Here is a 20926-nt window from a genome sequence, read left to right on the forward strand (position 1 = left end):
AAATATTGTCAACTTTATTATGTACATGGCAGCTCTGCAGTGGAGGGACTTGTTACACAGTCCATATTATGGAGGATTAGTATCCAGCAAGATACTAATTAGTATCAGCAAGAAATGTTGATTCTTGTATAAAACCATTACATGACTCTTCATTTTGATAAGTAAACATTGTGGACTGAGAGAGAGACACTAGTGTTATAGAGAGGATTTACTATATTAGGTATATTTGTCTTATGATCACGGGATATGGGCCTCCCTGGTGGCTCAGATAGTGAAGAATTCATCTGCAATGCAGGAGACCCAGGTTTGACACCTGGGTCAGGAAGATCGCCTGAAGGGCAAGGCAACCCACTCCAGTATTCTTGCCTGGAGAGTCCCATGGACAGAGGAGCCTGGTGGGTTACAGTCCATGGGGTCACAAAGAGTCCAACAAGACTGAGCCACTAACACTTTCACTTTTTTCATGGGATATACCTTTACCCTAATTCAACTTTAAAAGCAAACAAATATTAAGAAGGCTGATAACTCATCAACTTCAAGAAGTAAAAAAAACATTCCAGAAGGGTTTACCAAAAATTGATCACACTAATAAAATATCATTCCCAGCCTTACAGTGACTGAGTCTCCATAATATTCCTGTCCTCACATCTTATTAACAAAAAATTAAGATGGAAGACCTCTCAATCTTTATTTGCTGTTTCGTTACATCCAATTCTCAAAAGCAGTTAATAAATAGCGGACAGGGGTTTATCCTGCTTTTGAACGGTTTTCAAAAGCACAGTTACTGAAGCAGCAGTGTAAGTTTCCTGACCTTGAACAGGAAGTAAACAACAGCCAATTAAACTAGAGACAAAGGTTCTTTGTCTCACATCAGTCACTTCTCTCCCCGGCTGTTCAACGTTGAGGCGGTTGTTACCACTTGTTAAGTTTTTCATTTTGAGAAACAGGCAGAAAGAAATTTCCCCTGGAGAAAAAGCAAGCCTACTCCCTCCCAGGTGAGGAATGGGAAGGATCTTGGTTACATGAGTGGCTGAAGCTGTCAGTCAATCCTGGGGGTCGGATTATAGAGCCTGGAAATTTCTCACCCACCAAATAAATACAGCCTTCAAACCACACCCTTCCCAGGTGAGCACAGTTTTAAAAAGCAAGGAAATCCAAGCTGTTATAGGTGGGCACTGTGGTCCTCACCTCAGATCCACACAAACCCCAACAACTTAATGGGGAAGAGAACTCTGAACATAAATAACATACAGGCGCATCATGAAACCTTTCTAAGGCACTGTGTTAGCACTGCCCTTCCCCCGCCTGTTCATGAACTGACCACACACACCAAATTAACACAAAAGCTTCAATTTCCCATTGAAGCCCTCCACCCAATATGTTCCAATCTATCTTCCTGGTCAATGTATCCCACCCACCCTCTACATTTAAGTCAGATGAGAAGTAACTCTAGCAGCCTTTTGACTAAAGCTTCCTGTCTTAGCTCAGCTGAAGCCAGCTTCCCCACCTGAAATGTTCCCCCATTGACTCTGTTAAGTTCCATGGGTCTTTTAAGGACTTCGCAAATACTCCCTCCTCAAAAAAATTTTTCTGGATGCATCAAATTTGTGCTGCCTGTGACCTCATCATGTTCTTTTTCATGTCATTTTTTAAAAAAATTGACAGTTAATTTACAATCGTGTTAGTTTCAGGTGTATGGAGGAGTGATTCCATTTTTTATATATATATAAAACAGATTTATATATATTACATTTATATATGTATATTACATATATATTTACATATATATATTTCTTTTTCAAATTCTTTTTCATTATAGGTTATTACAAGACACTTAAATGGCAACCCACTCCAGCATTCTTGCCTGGAAAATCCCATGGACGGAAGAGCCTGGCAGGCTATACAGTCCATGGGGTCGCAAAGAGACACAACTGAGTGACTTCATTTTCTTTCTATTATTACAAGACACTGAATATAAGATCCAACGCTACACAGTAGGTCCTTGTTTCATAAATCGTAGCGTGTATCTGCTAATCCCAAACTCCTGATTAATTCCCCTTCCCCTTCCCCTTTGTAAAGGGTAAGTTTGTTTTCTGGGGGCTCCCAGGTGGTGCAGCGGTAAAGAAATCTGCCTGCCAATGCAGGAGACCGAAGAGAAGTGGTTTCTATCCCTGGGTTAGAAAGATCCTCTGGAGCAGCAATTTTCTTGCCTGGAAAATTCCACAGACAGAGGAGCCTGGCAGGCCACAGACCATGGGGTCAAAAAGTGAGACATGACTGAGTGACTGAAGCGTGTGTGCACGCACACCCACCTGCATATATAACTTATGCAAATCCTCCTGTATACTTCACCCCAGTGCTGAGTCGCTCAGTCACGTCCGACTCTGTGTGACCCCATGGACTGTAGCCCGTCAGGCTCCTCTGTCCATGGGGATTCTCCAAGCAAGAACACTGGAGTGAGCTGCCATGCCCTTCTCCAGGGGATCTTCCTGATCCAGGGATTGAAACCCAGGTCTCCTGCATTGCAGGCAGATTCTTTACTGTCTGAGCCCAGGGAAGCCCATAATACCTGATACAATGCAAATGCTACCTAGATAGCTATAAAAATAATGTAACTGTATATAAACAGTTGCTGGTAAATTCACGTTTTGTGTTTTGGAACTTTCTGGAAGTTTTTCTCCTGAGTATTTCTGATCTGAGGTTGGTTGAATTCCCGGATGTGAAACTCTTGGATCAGGAGCATTAACTATATTTACTCAATTGAAGTGAACACTTCCATTCATACAAAAACATACACGTGAATGTTTATAACAGCTTTATTCATAACCATCAAAAGCTGGAAGCAATCATCATGTCCTTCAATAGGTGAATGGAAAAATAACGGCAGCATTCATTCAATGGAATATTATTCAGATTTTTTTTTTTTACACTCTCAAGTCCCCAGAAGATGTGGTGGAACCTTAAATGCACAGTGCTAAGTGAAAGAAGACCCTTTGAAATGGGCATATATTGGGTTGGCCAAAAATCTCCTTCAGGTTTTTCCATAAGAGGTTACAGAAAAACTTAAGAACTTTCTGGCTAATGCAATACTATGTATGTGATTCCAATTACCTGACATTCTGAATAAAGCAAAGCTAAAAGTAGGGATCCGCAACCTTGGGACTGCAAACTGATACCTCCTGTCAGCGGTGGCATGAAATTAGAAATACAGAGCACAGTGCATATAATGCATTTGAATCATCCTGAAACCATCCCCACCCATGCCTGGTCTGTGGAAAAATTGTCTTCTCTGAAATCGGTCCCTGGGACCAGAAAGGATGCAGACAGTAGAAAGAGACAACAGAAAGATGAGTGATTGCCAGGCCCTCGGGGAGGGCTGAACAGGTAAAGAATAGGAAAATTTCTAGGTTGAGGAAACTGTTACATATGATACTATAGTTGACATGATATATATTAATCTTTCTGTTATATGGAGTCTAGAAAGATGGTACTGATGAACCCATTTACAGGGCAGCAATGTAGAGGCAGGCACTGAGAACGGACCTGTGGACGTGTGGTAGGAAGAAGACAGTGGGCTGAATTGAGACGGTAGCATGGAAACAAATACATTACCATATGCAAAATAGATATGATGCAGGGAGCTCAGATCAGGTCCTCGGTGACAACCTAGAGAGGTGGGATGACGGAAGGTGGTTCAAGGAGGGGACATGTATACCTACGGCTGATTCATGCTGACGTATGGCAGAAACCACCATAATACTGTAAAGCTATTATCCTCCAATTAAAAACAAATAAAAATTTTAAAACACATAGAACTTTACAGCCAAAGAATGAACCTTGAAAGATCCTAGGAAGTAACTCAGATTATCACAAAAGAGCCTGAATGTATTACAAATGGATGAAACAACATCACGGGAAGGATGGAGTGGAAAACCTGCAACTAAAGTACAATAGCATTGGACACGGAGTCTGTTCTAAGACTCAGAGGCAAAAGGAGTCACATAAAAGCACTATACTGTGGTGGATAAAGTTGCTTCCTGGGGGTGTAAACGAACAATTCTGGTACCACTATACCTTTACCCTGGAACAGAACAAATAAACAGGTGCACGGTGGAAGAAGACCTTAAGGAAACTAATTCTGCCCCACTAGAGTTGACTCACATTCATGAAAACAACAGCAGAAAAACCCAACTCTGATGCTGTCTCAGCCTCAACTCTAAAGGATACCAGTCACAAGGTCCAAGCCGTCCTCAAAATGTGTTTCTAGGGAACAAGCCCCAGACTCAGCTCAATACCCACCTAGTTTTTCAATGATTTACAGGACACAACTGGAACGTGTTTCCGTGGGAAAGAGTTCAGCCCACCGTGTACCGAAGACACTTTTTGGCAGAGAGTTTAATGAGGACAGATGTAAAATACCGGGAGATGCAAGGAAAGTCTGGTTTTCTCCATTATCATTGAAGGAAAGAATAATGCATGCCAAGGGGTTTTTAAATCAAAAATACAGAGAATATATGCAGTGAAAGCCCCACAGCTCTCCTGGAGAAAACCACTCTTGCCAGCTTCCCGTGTTTTCTTCTGCATGTAATCTATGGGTGCATGGATATGGACGTGCACCTGTGCACACAGATGAACACATTCTTGAGGCTTTTTCTTTTGAAAGCAAATAAAGACATGTTCAACGCCTTGCTCTGTTCGCCCAAGGTAATCTTGGAGAGCTCCCTGTTACAACACACAGACCTCCCCTGTTTTTTTTCACAGCAGCACACTATGTCTTTACCAGAAAGGGTGTGTAATCAGTTCCCTATGGAGGGACACTGAGGCTGTTTCTCCCCTGAGCTGTTTTCTATTCCACTTTTATGGAATAAAAGGAAATACAGTGGAACCTTGGAGTCCCCACACCAGAGAATTTCCTATCAGTACCTCCATCCCAGGCCCCCTCTTTGCTTCATGGTGAATGAATCCTGTACTTCTGATGCCAATGGTTAGAAGCCCAGATAACAGGAAGGAGATTACCCCAGCGTGAAGTCTTATAGCCTCCTCCAAGATGGAGCTCATCCAACCTCTACTGGCAAGGAAAAACAATTACTAAGACGCCTGATATGTGAGACAGGCTCTTGATCTATGAGAATATTACACTGTGGACTCCCTGATTATATAAAGTGTCAGCAACACTTCAGTACATTTTAGTCAATCAATCAGAAACTACCGATGAGATGACTAACTAGCAACACAATGACTCAAATTTTCTATTACATTCCAGCATCTCAGGTCACGGAACTTTGGGAGCTTATCTGTCACCCTCTAACCAGGTCATTTAATAGTATTTCTAGTCACATGGTGGATAGAAACCTAAAGGGATGGGTTACAGTAAAAGGTTGTGTCTTAAGTAATTTAATCATAAAAAATAGCAGCTACCCTACCCATGGAACAGGGACGTCTTTCCACTTTACGAGTATCTCAGTCTTTACAACCACCCTCTGAGTAAATCAGTCCATGATGATCAAATGAAATGTGTGATTAAGGTGAAGAGAGGCAGACACTCAGGAAACGCTACTAGCTGACATTTGCATAGCACCATGTAGGTCAGAGGCCACGCGTTCGTCTCCACCGCCATGTGAGGTGGGCAGCGCAGCAATAGCATCTTCACAACACAGGTCCAAAGGATGTGAGTGATCTAACCCCCGTCACATGGCAGTCACCAGGACACAGCAATGACAGGCACCCACTTCTAACATCAGAATCCCTGCAGATTCTGCCAAAACTCCCCTAGAATGTAGGAACTCCTCTACTTACAGACAAGTTCAAGTCCAAACTGATATCGTGTGACGAGCTGCTATCATCGCCTGTGGGTGGCTGATGTACATCTGTTCTGGTGCATGGATTAGTCTGTATTTATAAATATTTAGGGCGGTGGTGGTAGTAGGAACAGTACTGATACTACTAGTAGAAGCAGCAGTCAAGGTAGCAGTATAATGACTGCTCACATATCTGTGTCATGCTGTATGCTCACTTCGTAACACTAGATTTTATTTTTGGGAACATGTTGGATCTTAAATTCCTTGACCAGGGATCAAACCCTCACCCCCTGCAGTGGAAGCACAAAATCTTAACCACTGGACTCGCAGGAAAGCCCATAGTTTTTATTTAACTTTAGCAACTCTTAAGGTAGCACTCATCATTCCCATTTAATAGATGCATAACCTCAGGAACAGAGAGGTTAATTAACTTATCTAGGGTCACAAATCTAGACATAGCATATTAATTTAATTTATTAATTTAATTAATTTAATCTAGCATATTAAAAAGCAGAGACATTACTTTGCGAACAAAGGTTCATCTAGTCAAGCTATGATTTATCCAGTAGTCATGTATGGATGTGAGAGTTGGACCATAAAGAAGGCTGAGCGCTGAAGAATTGATGCTTTTGAACTGTGGTCTTGGAGAAGACTCGAGAGTCCCGTGGACTGCAAGACCTAACCAGTCAATCAAAAAGGAAATCAGTCCTGAATATTCATTGGAAGGACTGATGTTGAAGCCAAAGCTCCAACCCTTTGGCCACCTGATGTGAAAAGCCAACTCACTAGAAAAGACCCTGAGGCTGGAAAAGACTGAAGACAGGAGGAGAAGGGGGTGACAGAGGACGAGATGGTTATATGGCATCATCGACTTAATGGACATGAGTTTGGGCAAGCTCCGAGAGTTGGTGATGGACAGGGAAGCCTGGCGTGCTGCAGTCCATGCGGTTGCAAAGAGTCGGTCAGAACAGAACTGAACAACAAGGGTCACAAAGCTCCTCCGAGACAGAGTCCACTGAGTGAGGACCAAGCCTGCACTAGACCCACAAGCTATCCCGGTGGTCTGCAAGATGCTCTTTTAGGAGGCAGGGTGGGAAGTTCCTGCAGTTCAAGAGTATTCATTATTTAACAATGGAGTTTAATGTTTCCTGATGCATTTGCCCTAAATATTTCTGAATGAAATTCATCACAATAGCTATCTCGGTAGCAGACTTTAAGCCAAAACAGAAATCATTTTCTTGGATTAAATCACCAATGAGACAATATATTCAGCTGGAGCAGGGGCCAGCAAAGGACAGCCTTGGAGTCACATCTGGCTTGCCACCTGGTTTGTAAATAAAGTTTTATTGGAACACAGCCATGCATTGTGACTGCTTTCACAGGGCAGTGGCAGACCTTAAAATATCTACTGTCTTGCCAGTTATTAGAAAAAGTTTGCCAACCCCTGAGTTGGAGAATCAAAGCCAGGGAAAGGGTGCAATCAAATAGCACAAACTGAATTGTGTTCCAAGGGTAATCCTACAAGAGATTTTGAGAAATCAATATGCAAATAAAATGCCAATAATTTTGAACTGTATTACATGTTGAAATAACATCTCAGATTTCTTGGGCTAAAGGCTAATTCCACAAAAATTCCTTCCTTTTAAAAGTGGCTACTGGAAAAATTTTAATTACATACATGACTCACATTTTATTTCTACTGGACAATGCTGCTCTAACAAATTAGGCTGAAACCTCTGCTCTGTAATGACTTGGGCAGTGAAAGAATAACAAAGCTTAATACTGTAATTCTACTTTGAAACGTGGAGCATCTTTTATATAAATGAACTGTCAAGACTATTTTAATACAAGGCTTATAGAGAGACAAACACCACCTATCACTTCTCATTGAAAACATTATCCATTGTTCAAAGATGAAAAGCAACACTCACACGAATGATGTGAAATAGAAGAGACCTCATGAAGAGTTTTCATGAGGGCAACGATGCTACACAAAGAAATGAGATATGAAGAATCCCCATTTACTGCAAATAAAGTGTAAAATACCAACACAATGATTCTCTAATGAAATATGTTGATTTCATTTTCCTAATGAATTTATGTTTTGTTTCCAAAATCACTCCAGAATATTCCAAGCAATTAAATGTGTTTCTTGTTTGACAAGTCATTGAACCTAGTATCTTCTGCACCTATGGGTGATGATGAACTAGAGTACCATGGGGGGAATCTCTCATAACATTAGACTGAACAGACCAAAACGGGAACACATACATTCTCATCTTCTTTCCCCCAAACTTGGCAAGTAAATGCCTGGAAAGGCTACACAGCTAACAGCTCCCAAAGTTTGGCTGGAGCACCTCAAGTTGATCCATGGGGCATTTGCTCCTTTGATTCTTAGCTGCCATTGTGCCCAAGTCGCATACTTGTTTCCAAACCGCACAAATGGCCAGAAAACCTCAAACTGCACAAATGGCCTGAAAACCGCACGTATTTAACATTTGGTCAAATGCTTTGTTGAGTTACAGGAATATAAGCCTCCCCCCTCCTCCGCTGCCCCCACCTCTCATGGCTTCTTTCTTCCATTCTTATTCCTTTCCGGTTTCCTGCCTTTAACAACCAGCCTTGCACCTGCTCTTCTGACCACCCTTCCTCTTCTTGCTGGCTGTGCACGAAGAATCCAGCTCCCTGCTGGGTTTCCTCTCCTCTCCTGCATACTCGGGAGGCACTCTGACTCCCTCTGGGCCACAGATCCCCAAAAAACCCTGCAGGAAGTACCTGGTCTTCGGGCCTGCACATCAGACCCCTCCTGGGGTCCGGGGGGGAGCCCTAAACTTTCCTGTGATACCCTCTGCCAGTCACATGGGGCAGACAGAAAGAGTTCCTGCAAACCGGAGCCCCCTGGATTGCCAAAAGTGGAGCTGGCATTGAATTCTCACCACTGAAAGGGAGTGTGATGGTTTTCTTCTGAAATGCGAAGCAGCGAATAATGGTTATCTATTATTTAAATATGAGTGACCATCTAGACAAAGGAGTTTTGGTACCTTATATAAACCTGAAAGAACTCTATTAAGAGAAGTGGGCAAGCCAGAATGATTATTCCATTGCATGCATGGAGGAATGCATGCATTAAATGCATGCATCGGATACAACATGTGTGCCCTGTTCAAGGTCCTGTGGCTGGCAGGCATTAGGATCTGTGCCTAGATTCTGGCTCTTCCTTCTTGTAGGAAAACCAGGAGGGTGTGACTCCAAGTGATAGGTGCTGGCTCATGAGGAGATGGATCCCGAAAAAGAGAGGAAGCATTTAGGAACTTTAACAGAGTAAAGAAAGCTGAGTGCCGAAGAACTGATGCTTTTTTTTTTTTATTTTTTTTTTTTATTTTTTTTTGGGGGGACTTTTATTTATTTATTTATTTTTTTTAATTTTTATTTTTCAGTGGGTTTTGTCATACATTGATATGAATCAGCCATAGAGTTACACGAATTCCCCATCCCAGTCTCCCATCCCACCTCCCTCTAGAACTGATGCTTTTGAACTGTGGTGTTGGAGAAGACTCTTCAAAGTCCCTTGGACAGCAAGGGGATCCAACCAGTCCATCCTAAAGGAAATCAACCCTGAATATTCATCGGAAGGACTGATACTGAAGCTGAAGCTCCAATACTTTGGCCACCTGATTTGAAGAGTTGACTCATTAGAAAAGACCCTGATGCTGGAAAGATGGAAGGCAGGAGAAGGGGATGACAGAGGATGAGATGGTGGATGGACTTGACGGACATGAGTTTGAGCAAGCTCCGGGGCTTGGTGATGGTCAGGGAAGCCTGGCGTGCCGCAGTCCAGGGGTCACAGAGTTGGACATGACTGAACGACTGAACTTTGAACTGAACAGCAAAATGACATAGCCACATCATTTTGTATTCTGTTTTTTAGAAGCACCAGTCCACAACGAATTAGCAACAAGTAAAAGGGATCCTCTCTTGCCACAGGTATTTTGAGAAGTACTGCTGAACTTGGGGTAGTGCTTATCAGAAATTTCTTGATAATCATGTGTACACAAATCTGCCATTATAACGCCATTATCAATCTTGCTTGAAAGTACTAGACTGACTCCCCTTTCTATTGTTTAACATCAAATCAAGCTCAACAGATAAGGAAAACGTACTTATCTAAATCCTTCCTCAAAATTGTCACAAGCACCAAGCACCTATTCAGAAATTCTGATATCACATTTGTTAAAAGTTCTCCGAAATGTACCTAAGATATAATTCAAACATTTTTGTATTTCCTTATTTCCAGCTTCATCCTTTCCACTCCTCTTCTAAACTTTTATTTTCCAGTGGGGCCCATGAATGCTCCCTTGTTAACGGAGCTCCCACTGTACTCAGGGCAGCTGTCCTGGGAATGAGATCATTCTAAGTGAGCTCTGCAAACCCATTCCCCTTTGCCAGATATTCACTCTAAATTTTCTATGGAGTGAGGCTCAGCAACAGGCCTCAGGCTGGCCCCAGAACCAAGCAGAGAAGCCAGGACCAGGGAGATGTGAGGCAAATCTACTGGGGGGGAAAAAAAAAAATTTTTTTTCTTTCTAATTAAAGGACAGCTGCTCCTTTTGGCACAGTCCTGATTCCTTTCAGAAGTAATGCTTACTCCAAGAGGGCAAAGCCTTGGTTTGATTTATTCAGAGATGCATCCCAAGAATACAACAGATTCTCAAAGACTATCTGCTGAAAGAACTAAATGAGGATATTCTGTGAAGATGTGATGGTTGCCACTATGGCAGCCATTTTGTGACCTTGAGGAAGGACCAATGGAATTGCATATGCCTCAATGTGAAGCCCTGATATTGCGAAGTCTCTGAACAAATGCTTCTTATTAAATGTGACCTGTATATACTTGTGTAGGTCACTGCTGGCTGAGTCATTTTGTGTCTTGTCACTGGAGAGCTGGTGCTCTGCCCAAAGGGACAGTGAGGGTATCATGTATGTGTGTGACACACCTGTACAGTCTGATGGTAGATGGAAGAGGTTCGATTTTAGAAGCGAAGGATCACACCTGGGAAGTAGGGGGTGCCAACAGGGAATGGACTTAGACCAGAAAGATCAAGCTGCCTGGTGAAAATGCAAGGCTGATAAATAGCTTAAAACTCTACAGTGGTTAATAGTGTTGGCCACAAAAATACCCAGAAGGCAAATGAGCAGGGGAGCAGAGGTCAGCAGTGGCAACGTGAACTGGTGTGCTGTGCCAAAGCCAGACAGATATCCCATGGTTGTGGTCAAGTTCAAATCTAGGTCTGGAAAGTCGGAATCAAAGACGGAATGAATGGACCCAGGTTCTGGGAGCACAGTGAGGATCACTAGGTGGTGGTCTCATGGGAAACAGCCAGATAGGCAGGAGGCTTGGGACACGGTTTGAGGAAGGAGGTTCTCAATAGGGAGGACCTGACGAAGAAGGGGAGAGAGGATGCGGAGGAGGACGAGGAGAGCGGGGGAGCTGGCAAAGAAGAGATGTTCTCAGGCCTTGGGTGGGTCACGAGGTGAGGTCATGTGCAGGACTGGAAAGGCTGACATCAGGTGAGGGGTGTGGGAAGGCTTCGAGGGAGGGAGGCAAGGGCATGGAGGTCACCTCCTCCAAGGCTGGCGCCCACGTGCCCTAGAATCCACTGGAGCACTTTTCTCAATATTGTCCAGCAAACCATGGAATCTGAGATAGAAGAGAACATGAGTATCACCCAAGACAAGGCTGTCCGTCTGGAGAGAGGTGAGGCCAGTGAGCCAAAGGGACCTTACAGACTCCGCAGGTTCATGACTAAATGGCTCACCTCTCCTCCCAGACCTGAGATGCTGTTTCACATCTGGGCTCACCATGTGATTATACAAAGCTGTACATGTATGGTTTGATGGCTACTTAAAATGTTCTGTGTTCCCACTTTTTGAACATGAAAGACCCATGAAGGAATCCAACTGAAGCAAGAAAACAATGAAATCCCAACACGGGTTCATGAGCAAGAGGAACTAAGGGACCCAGGTCTATGCAAAGGAAAGGAATGAGTTAGTTCTCTTAAACGAGGAAGTAAAAACAATGGAAGAATGAGACCGCAGGTTGAACGGCAAATTTAAATTCTGAATAGGTCACATATATGTAAAATCAGAGATTCAGCAGTTCAAGATTAAAAAAAAAAAAAAAACGATCCTGAGAGTCAAATAATATGTGTTGAAAGACAACCTCAGAAAAACACAGAGACAAATGGGAAGGGAGGGAAGGACTAAAGATTTGTTTTAAATCAGACCACAAACTCTGACAGAGCCAACAGATGATCCAAACCTAAACCTATAAACCGTATCTGGAAATCCTCACAGAGCAGCCTCCCTCTTGGGTATCATCTGCTGCGATTTTATCTAAGGACTGTAATTAAACCCTTTTTATCTTGCTATTCTAAACCCTGATCTCAGTCTTCTCATTGCTGGACTATTACTATTTCTCCATCCACCATATAGGACAGGTCGCAGTCCTTTTTATTCAGACTTGCTATGAAAAACCATGCTGAGAAATACCAATCAAGGGACAGCCATCACTCTTTGTAGATGTTGGCAAGAAAACTCAAATCAGTCCTGAAAATGGTAAAATAGCTGTGAAATTTACCAAGTCGCTTCTGCAATCACCAGGGTCATGTCGATGTGACAAAGAAGCTGAGGCAGAGAATGTAAAGCAGGGGATGAGAAGGAAAGGCTCCTGAATGCCCAGGAGCCAGGCATCCAGGAAAACGTGTCCACCTCAGAGCTGTCATAGTCCACCAGAGTTATTACTCTCATGATGTTGATCAGTTGAGACTAGGGCATGCCATCATGATAACATAAATCAGTGTACAGATAGATAACAATCAGGAGAATAAACTTGCGGTTTCTTGCTTTAAGGTAATTGAACTTCTGAGACAAAACACTTCCACCCACTGAACACTAGCGACTGACCACCATACTTAAGTTTTGAAAAATTGCTCTTTTTAAAATATCAGATACACAGAAAAACAATAGTTCTTAGAGATAGAAAAACAATGGTTCTTAGAGACAAGAAGGTCAAAGCAGTCAACCCTAAAGAAAATCAACCCTGAATATTCATTGGAAAGATGGATGCTAAAGCTGAAGTCCCAATACTTTGGCCACCTGGTTCGAAGAGCCAACTCATCAGAAAAGACCCTGGGAAAGATTGACGGCAGGAGAAGGGGATGACAGAGGATGAGATGGCTGGATGGCATCACCGCATCAATGGACATGAATTTGAGCAAGCTCTGGGAGATAGTGAAGGACAGGGAAGCCTGGCATGCTGCAGTTCGTGGGCTCACAAAGAATATGGCACAACTTAGTCACTGAACACAACAGAGACAAATAAATAAAAATTCATACAAGGACCAAAGAGCTTGGAACGTCAGAAAGTATGAACATAGCAACTCGGAAAATTTTGAGCTAAAACCTAGAATGTCAGTTATTACAAAGAATGTGATTTCATCAGATTCTCAATTGTTGGTTGAGAGCTGGAAGGAGTTTAAGATATTACTTCATCTCATCATCCCATTTATACAGGAAGAAACTGGGAGGAAGCTACCTGTCTACATTTGTCTAAAAGAATGTGCTAAGAAATGAGTTAACTCATTGATAACGGATGTGGCTGGCTTATAAATACTCATCAATACAGGTTGGGCTATCAGAAAAAAATCAAACGGAGACCGTTACTTGAAAGCCTTTTGCTGCGGTCTGACCTGAGAGAGGCGGCATCATATTGGCAAGTCCTGGGTAAAGTCTACTCTCCCGAAGGAAAACGAGGGCTTCATGAGCACGGCCTCCTAGGAGCCTTTTCTCTTGCTTATTCATGTATTAAAGTGGCTGTCTGCAAGTCATAATGGGAAATCAGCCAGCCTTAGACACAGCCAATATCTGTTAAGTATAAATTAGGAACGCCACAAAATATTCCGCTGAGCACTTGAAAGTTGCTAGGAAACAGGAGGTCTGGTGATGCGCAAAGGCCAGGTTATTCCCATCCCCGGGGCCTGAACAGGACTGGCTCCTGCTGGAGTCCCAGCATCCCAGAGTTGTGTGACTCAAGATGCTGAAATCTAGAAGCCCCTCTTGACCCCGCTACCTGGGGAAAGGACCCAATGAGAAAATTCAAGGAAGGCGCAGGAAATAGAAAGCATACCGCCAACAATAACACGCTCTTTCTCCTCATCCATCCTTAGAAAAACATATTTCATACACTTCCCCTGAAAGTGTTAGTCCCTCAGCTGTGTCCAGCTCTTTGTGACCCCATGGACTATATCCCACCAGGGTCCTCCGTCCATGGGATTCTCCAGGCAAGAATACTGGAGTGGGTTGCCATTTCCTTCTCCAGGGGATCTTCCCCACCCAGGGACTGAATCCAGGTCTCCTGCTTTGCAAGCAGATTCTTCACCATCCGCGCCACCAGAGAAGCCCAAAAGCCATTATCTGACAAGGATGGGACTTGAACCCATGCATGCAGAGCACAGTGGATTAGTAGTCCATCGCCTTAACCACTTGGCCACCTCGACACACTTCCCTTAGCGATCCAATTTACTTAGTAACACTCACCATGTTTCCCATTCACACACTAGTAACGTAATGCTCAGAATTCCCTTAGCCAGTCTTCAACAGTATGTGAACCATGAACTTGCAGATGTTCAAGGTGGTTTTAGAAAAGGCAGAGGCACCAGAGATCAAATTGCCAACATTCGCTGGATCATTGAAAAAGCAAGAGACTTCCAGAAAAACATCTAGTTCTGCTTTATTGACTAAGCCAAAGCCTTTGACTGTGTGGATCACAATAAACTGTGGAAAATTCTGAAAGAGATGGGAATACCAGACCACCTGACCTGCCTCCTGAGAAATCTGTATGCAGGTCAGGAAGCAACAGTTAGAACTGGACATGGAACAACAGACTGGTTCCCAATAGGGAAAGGAGTATGTCAAGACTGTATATTGTCACCCTGCTTATTTAACTTATATTCAGAGTACATCATGAGAAATGCTGGGCTGGAGGAAGCACAAGCTGGAATCAAGATTGCCAGGAGAAATATCAATAACCTCAGATATGCAGATGACACCCACCCTTATGGCAGAAAGTGAAGAAGAACCAAAGAGCCTCTTGATGAAAGTGAAAAGAGAGTGAAAAAGTTGGCTTAAAGCTCAACATTCAGAAAACTAAGATCATGGCATCCAGTCCCATCTCTTCATGGCAAATAAATGGGGAAACAGTGGAAACAGTGACAGACTTTATTTTTCTGGGCTCCAAAATCACTGCAGATGATGAGTGCAGCCATGAAATTAAATGACACTTACTCCTTGGAAGAAAAGTTATGACCAACCTAGACAGCATATTAAAAAAACAGAGACATTACTTTGCCACAAAGGTCCATCTAGTCAAGGTTATGGTTTTTCCAGTAGTCATGTATGGATTTGAGAGTTGGACTACAAAGAAAGCTAAGCACTGAAGAATTGATGCTTTAGACCTGTGGTGATGGAGAAAACTCTTGAGAGTCCCTGGGACTGCAAGGAGATCCAACTAGTCCATCCTAAAGGAGATCAGTCCTGAATATTCATTGAAAGGACTGATGTTGAAGCTGAAACTCCAATATTTTGGTCACCTGATGTGAAGAACTGACTCATTTGAAAAGACCCTGATGCTGGGAAAGATTGAGGGCAGGAGGAGAAGTGGATGACAGAGTATGAGATGGTTGAACTGCATCACTGACTCAATGGACATGAGCTTGAGTAAACGCCAGGAGTTAGTGATGGACAGGGAGGCCTGGTGTGCTGCAGTCCATGGGGTCGCAAAGAGTCAGACATGACTGAGCGACTGAACTGATGCTTCCCATTCTTAGATTTAAAGCATAGTTTTCAGGGTTCTGGTAATACTTTTTCCATGAATTTACTTTTCCATACATCTACCCCTACATGGGTGTTATGTCCTTCATAAATTCTATCTGAGGATGTGGTCCCAAGTTAAGTAAGTAGTGAACAAGTTCAAGAGGAAGCAAAAGCCTCTTCATGCTGGGACAGCCACAGTCAGTGTGGAAGGGCCCCACCAACACACAGATGTTGCCTCTTTGCAGAGAGACAAGTATGATCGCTATTATTTATCCTCCTCCATGACCAGCGGTGGCCAGTGTTTGCCAGAGTCTGAGCCAACAGACATGATCACAGTCAACCTTGCAACCACCTTAAAAATGGGTGACTTCTGTCCTCATACCATCAAGGAGGCAACTCAAGTGGCTATGCCAATGTCACATGGCTGGTGAAAGGCAGGGAGTCCAGCATTTCCTATGAGACTTCACTCTGTCCACCATGGTTTCTAATACACCTTTGCTGATCATTTGAATCTAGACCTGTTGAAAGATTAACCAGTTTTATCAGTCTGTGTACTATAGAGTATCTGAAGGAGAGGCTGCCTTATTCACTAGCAAACAGAAATACAATCAACTTGTCCCCTGAGAATCATAAAACCTTATGCCATTAGCCCTAGAATGTGTAGAAAAACAGGTCAGGTTAACTGACAGCTATAGAGTCACTGGGCAGGCTGGGATTCGGTTTGAATTAGAGGTCAACTATTGCGATTCAGGCCACAAAACCATGGGTCTAGGCCAGATGAGACCAGTGTGGGGGAAAAACACATTGTACACTGGTGAACGTTCTCAAATGTCCTCCTGGTTCTGGTTTCACCTTTTCCCGATCCATGATTTGGCCTCATCAACTATATCTGAGGCCAGAACATGATTTACTAGCTGAAACGGAAATGATTTAGAGACAACCTATTCATCAGTTCATTTCTTCCTGTACTTTTGCACCCAATCCCTCAAATACAGTTAAGAGTCAACCAAAGAGTATTGCTTCATCTATGCCCATACACCGGAGGAGAAGGGGATGACAGGATGAGATGGTTAGATGGCATCACCAACTCAATGGACAGGCATTTGAGCAAACTCAACTGAGCAAGTGAACAGCAACAAGCTCCATACCATTCACAGGACCATCAAAAACAATAAAATGGTTAAGAATAAGCGCAACCAAGGAAGTGAAAGATCTGTACTTTGGAAACTATGGGGTCGCAAGGAGCCGGACACGACTGAGCGACTGAACAAGAAGTGACGATACGTCAGCTAGTCTATTCATCTCTCCCTACACCTGCTCTCAGCTCTGCAGTTTACCGTCTGCGCAGCACCCAGCAGAGTGCAATCCGGGTTTTAGGCTCAAAGCAGAACCAAGAACAGAAAAGCCTGCACACCCTCGCCAGTTGCTAAAGGCCCTTCGAATATTCCCAAACCACTTTCTCAACTGTTTCAATACTTCATGCCAACATGTTGTAACAGGGAGAGTGGATGTGCTCTGGGCAGGCAAGGTGAGTAATGCAGAACAAGTGGCGATTGTATTGTAGCTCATTTCTTGTTTTTTTTTTTTTTTTGATCAGGCATGAGAAGGGAAAGGCTTTAACTCAGTCAACACTGGCAGAGCCCCAAGCCTGTGTGAACCGGGAAATGGCCCAGCACAGCTGCAAACACATCCAGCGTTCCTGAGCAGGGGTGGACCATGTGCTCATGCAAAGAGGCGACAGACCATCGCTGGTCCAAAGCTGGTCGGCGGCACTGAGGTTTGCAGTGCTTCGTACATCTGATCCCAGACCCCAGCACTAACGGGCTGGGTCTGAACCCTAGAAACCCGAATCACGTGATATCACCACCAGGTCCAACCTGCCCTTCCACCTCCACTCAGGACTCATTTTCCTAATCTGCAAGGCACCTCCAAGCAGAAGGCTCTCCGGGGTGCCTCTGTGTGCACCCGCAGTTCAGTATAAACTGAACACGCCACGCTTCAGTGGAATTGATGTAATGAAGGCATGGAATCAAACAAGAAGGCCAACTTTTCAGAGTTAATACCAAAATCAACAAAAGGAAAAGAGAAAGAAAAAGAAGCCAAGCCAGGCTAATTTCCCTTCTGTAATTTCTCAAGCCACAATTAACATATTAAAGATTCTTTACATTTGGGGTTGGTTTCACTGGCTCAGCACAACTGGCTCAGTCCTCTACTTCTGTAGTCTAACAACCTTATTTAAACCACCCTCTACTTATATGGCATCATCGACCCAACGGACACGAGTTTGGGCAAACACTGGGGGAGATGGTGGAGGACAGGGAAGCCTGGTGTGCTGCAGTCCATGGGATCACAAAGAATCTGACACTACTAAGCGACCGAACAACAATAATTACTCATATGTGTTACCACCGTATTTAAACTGTTCCGTTGAAAACAACGTCAAGGGATGCCTGAAAGATTTCATATTCAAGCCTCTGTCCTGTGCCTAAAGCATGAAGGCTGAAATCGCAGGAACTCAAACTTCTTGTGCATATTCAAACTTCATCTTCTGGTTTCTAAAGAGACTTTTTACAAAAGCATCGCTTAGAAGTATCTGAAACATTTGTTCTCTGGTGAAATTTTCACCGCATTTTTAACAGGGACACTGTCATTTCATAAAGGCAAACTCTAAGTCTATCACAGAATTCGAAAGCTGAACAGTATCCCCTTTTAAGTGAAATACTGGCAAACGAAGCATCTGGCGCACTTTAATGGGCTGTTTTATCCTTTCACAGTGGCTGAAACTAGGACAGCCATTCATCTGAGCAAGCGGATAGCACAGGGCAATTACGTAATCCTTCAGGGAACACGGATATTCAGGGTGCTCCACACTCCCCCCAAATTTAAAATTTTCTAGTACTACTTACGAGGAAAGAAAACAGTAATTAATATACGTTTCACTTAATGACTCAATACCTGTGAAAAATGTGAAAGGATACTCTCTTCACCATAAAAGCAACAGTTAAAACAAGGTCCGAAGTCATAACACGTGTTATAATAAAAATTAAACTGTGGATGTCATTTTTTTTTTCCTTTTACCAAGACCAATGGAAAAATAAGGATAAAGCCCAAGAGATAATCAGCATTGATATCTTAACCCAGTGACTTTCAGTCAGGGGTAATTCTGCCCTCTGGGGGACACTTGGGGGAGAGTGGTTTGGTACTGGCATCTATGGGAAGAAGGTTGGGGTGTTGCTACAAGTCCTTATAAAATGCACTGGTACCCCCCGCCCCCCGCCAACGACCAGCAAAGAACTGGGTCAACAGTGCCAAGGTTGAGACACGCTGCTCCAAACTGATAAATTAAAAAATATTTAAACAAGGAGGTGGAAGGAAAAGGATGTGAAATTCAATTATGGACACCTTTCAAGTTTGAAGCACAACTCAGGGGAAAAAAAGTAGGTTACAAAGCTGGACTAGGAGGCCAAAGCTTAGAGGGAGGTTTGGGGATGGAAAAACACAAGGGAAAGGTACTCACCTGGGCTGAGAGCAGGACAGGAGTGAGTGTTCCTATGGGAACAGCACAGGTGAGGAGGTGAGGGCAGGCCCTTGGCCAAGCCCACACCCAGGGAACCAGTTAAGAGCGGGATGGGGAGAGGCTTGGTCAGAGAAGTGCCAGGAAGGAGTGGGTGGCTGGTGATGCCACGGGGGCGGGAGGTAGGGATTAGGAGGGCAGGGCAGGGAAAAACTGTACCTGCAAGCTTTCAGCAAGACAGAGGTAGAGGCAGCCTGGATGGCAGAACCTCGGAAATAAGAAAATGGGCATGGACTCTTTTCAGAAATGTTTCAGCAGTGAAAAGAAGGCTGCTCAAGTCAAGCTCCTATTCATTCCTACCTCCTCCTTTTCTTTTACATAAATAAATATGTATATTTAAATACAGGAGGTGTATGTCTTCCCTGGTGGCTCAGATGGCAAGGAATCCACCTGCAATGCAGGAGACCCGGATTCAATCCCAAGGTCGGGAAGATACCCTGGAAAAGGGAATGACTATCCACTCCAGTTTTCTTCTCTGGGAATTCCTGTGGACAGAGGAGCCTGGAGGGCTACAGTCCTTGAGGTCACAAAGAATGAGACACGACTGAGCGACTAACACTTATGGGACCCCCAGGGTAAAGTGACAGGGAATTCATTCCCTGTGGATGAAACTCCAAGATGAGAATAGGAGGACAATTAAGAGAGATAGCTGGGCCCCGCCCAAATCACAAATTTCTCAATTTCGAAGTCAGGAGACCTCCCTGACCACACATGCGCAGAAAGGCTCCTTGGAGGTCAAAGGGGAGTGATGTTAAGCTACCCATAGGCTTTTCAGTAGAATCCACCTTGGCTAAAAGATACCCATGCACACATGGGAGAATCCTGAGAGATATCAAACATGGGCTGTGAATCAGGCATATCAAAATAACTGGCCAAAGGAAACCTGGAAGAAATGCTCCATGAGAGTAACTCAAATTGTCACGAGGGTGGGACTCAGTGACTCTCTCTCTGAGTCTGTCTGTGTGTCTATCCATACGTACTGCACTTTTGTCCTCTTAATAAACACTTTACCACTTCACTACTTTCCATCTTTGTGGGAATTTTTTTCTGCAAAGCCAAAGGGCCAGGGTCCTTCTCACTGACCACTGGCCCAGTGGGTAGGACAAGGTGCTTTCACTGCCGCAACCTGACCTCAATCTCTGGCTGGAACCCAAGCCCTGCTCCAAGCCACTGCAGGCTGAGGCCACCTGAGATCCAAAGTGTCAGCCAGGAGATGGGCTCCAAGGAGAAGGAACTCGTTACAGCCCAACAGAGAAAACGATGGACTATGGTCTCAGGAGAAGCAAGAAAAAGTTAAATCAAGAAGACAAGGTGAGGCTGTTCTTCAGAAAGCCTGCAACAATTTAAACTTCCAGCAGCAAAGTACACGAATGCGAGCTTTCTCAAATAGTCACAGTCTCTGGGACGTGTTACTGATAACAGAAAACCAAAAATTCATCCAGTCTTCACATCGGCAAGATTATCTCACTATTTTATGTTTTACTTCTCTGATGATACTATTGAGGTTGTCAGGTTATTTCCCATTTGTATTAGAACTTTTGCAAATTTCTTGCTCATGTGTTTTACTCATTTTTCTGCTAAAATATTTACTATTTTCTTATTAATTGGTGAGGATTCTTTACATATTAAAGTCCTAAATCCATTATTATACACTACAAAACTTTTCTGGTTGTTGGCCTTAATG

At 43.5% G+C, this 20926-nt stretch overlaps 1 protein-coding gene and 1 non-coding gene across 2 annotated transcripts in view; both read right to left on the reverse strand.

The window, feature by feature from the left end:
- The window catches only part of MYO10 (myosin X), a 258106-nt gene that overhangs the window by 55253 nt on the left and 181927 nt on the right, over positions 1-20926 (reverse strand). The gene's annotated exons all lie outside the window — the stretch shown is intronic.
- TRNAS-ACU (transfer RNA serine (anticodon ACU)) lies at positions 14272-14353 on the reverse strand. The gene has a single exon. It is a non-coding gene; the product is annotated as a tRNA-Ser (tRNA).

The sequence above is a fragment of the Muntiacus reevesi genome, chromosome 14 (assembly GCF_963930625.1).
Source record: "Muntiacus reevesi chromosome 14, mMunRee1.1, whole genome shotgun sequence".
In the NCBI taxonomy this organism is placed as follows: Eukaryota; Metazoa; Chordata; class Mammalia; order Artiodactyla; family Cervidae; genus Muntiacus; species Muntiacus reevesi.